The following is a 2,329-nucleotide window of genomic DNA, read 5'->3' on the forward strand; positions in this document are numbered from 1 at the left end:
GCAAAGTAATCCAATAAAATTGTGTCTCTTTTATTTATTGTTTTGAGAGAGAGAGCGAGAGAGAAAGAGAGAGAGAGAGCACACACATCGTGACTGTGGAGGGGAGGGGCAGAGAAAGAGGGAGAGAGAGAATCTCAAGCAGGCTCCACACTCAATGCAAAGCCTGATGCACAAATCAGTCTCAGGACCCTGAGTCATAATCAAGAGTCCAGTGTTGAACCAACTGAGCCACCCAGGTGTCCCAAATCGTGCCTCCTTTAAAGGCATAGTTTCTGAAGTTAGTGTTCCATATATTTTTCTGTCTCCAAGAGAATTCCTCCCACCTGTCCAATTGTTCTGTTCTCTCTAGCCCACAAGCCTAGTCTGCATCCTCATTAAATGCACGAATCTCTTTCCAGTTGCCTTTCACCACAACCTCCACTGTTGAAGCCCTTAGGCTTGAACTTCTGCAAGCCCTGTTAAGAATGCAGTCAGCTCCTTTGGAAACAGATTGGGAGCTTCCAGCTCCTCCTGAGGAGGAGATGAGGAACAAGTTTCTCTTCCCAGGCAACACTTCTGAGCTGGGGTTAGGAACAGTGCATGTTTCTCTCAAAGTGCCAGCTTTGCTGTGGGTGCAGAGTGCTCAGTGAAGTGGGGAAAGCAGCAGCCTGAGATCCCCTTGGCTTGCCTCTCCGGACATGGAACCACTGCTCCCCAGGTGTGACAAGTAACTATTGGATGCCAGTCCTTTCAGCATGCTGTGACGGAGGCCCAGGATTACACCTGACTCACCCAGTGGCCTCTACCCCCCAAGTCAGCAGTCCTTTAACTCACAGCGGGATCATAGACACCCACACACATTCCCTTGATATTAATAGAACATCTTAGTTCATTCTCTTTCTGCCTACTGCCATCAGGATGTCCACATTTAAAAATCATTCCCTCCTCACAACCAAAAATGCTTCAGTTAACTTAATGTAGGCTGGAAGAAGTTCCTGCCTTTTTCCTTTGGAAAGTATGAAATAATCATATCTTCACTGACATGCAAAGCTTTTACTTACCAGACTGAGGGATCACCTTTCTTCCAGACTTTATTGTATTTATCCATCCCTAAAAGATAAGACTTTCTGAGATTTATTATAATAAAAACAATTGGGTGCCTGGGTGGCTCAGTGGGTTAAGCCGCTGCCTTCGGCTCAGGTCATGATCTCAGGGTCCTGGGATCGAGTCCCGCATCGGGTTCTCTGCTCGGCAGAGATCCTGCTTCCCTCTCTCTCTCTCTCTGCCTGCCTCTCCATCTACTTGTGATCTCTCTCTGTCAAATAAATAAATAAAAAATCTTAAAAAAAAAAAATAAAAACAATTTAACAATTTGAAGGGCAGAATATGCCATCCCAAAATGTGCTATTTGGGCAGAAGGATTATTTTGAACTGATTATTTTGAAGAAACTGTCGGCCCAGGAGAGCTCTGAAAACTGGAATTACCCTTTTGTAAGAGAAAGCTACATTATAAAGGTAATTTACATAAGAAAGGGGGTCTGTACCAGGAAGAGAGCTATTACTAGAGAGCTATTACCTGCCTGGCAGGACAATCTTTGTTTACCAAACACTTTTTCTCAACTTCCTGTGACTCACCCTCCTGTCTTTGAAGCCACAAACCCCTAAATCTTCCCTTGGCTCATGATGGTATATAAAGCCCCAATCCTTTAGTCCCCCTTTTGAGTCTCATATCTTTCAGGGGCTCCCATTCAGTAATTAAAACATAACTTAAAAACAAATTTTTTCCCCTGTTACTCTGTCTCCTTACCCCAGGCTCCTAAACTTTGGGCCATCCTCAGCCTCACCAGTATACATTCCCTTGAGGATAAAATAGCTTATTCTCGGGCGCCTGGGTGGCTCAGTGGGTTAGGCCTCTGCCTTCGGCTCAGGTCATGATCCCTGGGTCCTAGGATCGAGCCCCACATCGGGCTCTCTGCTCAGCAGGGAGCCTGCTTCCCTTCCTCTCTCTCTCTCTGCCTGCCTCTCTGCCTACTTGTGATCTCTCTCTGTCAAATAAAAAAATAAATAAATTTAAAAAAAAATAAAAATAAAAACTGCCAGTTACTTTACCATCCAAAGATGGGTTTATTTGGGAATAAAAGAAAATACAATCTGGAACAAACAAGCTGTAGCAACACCTCACTCAAGATTTATTCCAGGGAATAAAAGAGAGGCACCTTTCTCTCTCTCTCTCTCTCTCTCTCTCTCTCTCTCTCTTTTTAAAGATTTGACTTATTTATTTGAGAGAGAGAGAACATGAGAGAGGAAAGGGTAGGAGGGAGAAACATACTCCCTGTTGAGCAGGGAGCTG

This window comes from Lutra lutra, chromosome 15 (genome assembly GCF_902655055.1).
Source record: "Lutra lutra chromosome 15, mLutLut1.2, whole genome shotgun sequence".
NCBI lineage: Eukaryota > Metazoa > Chordata > Mammalia > Carnivora > Mustelidae > Lutra > Lutra lutra.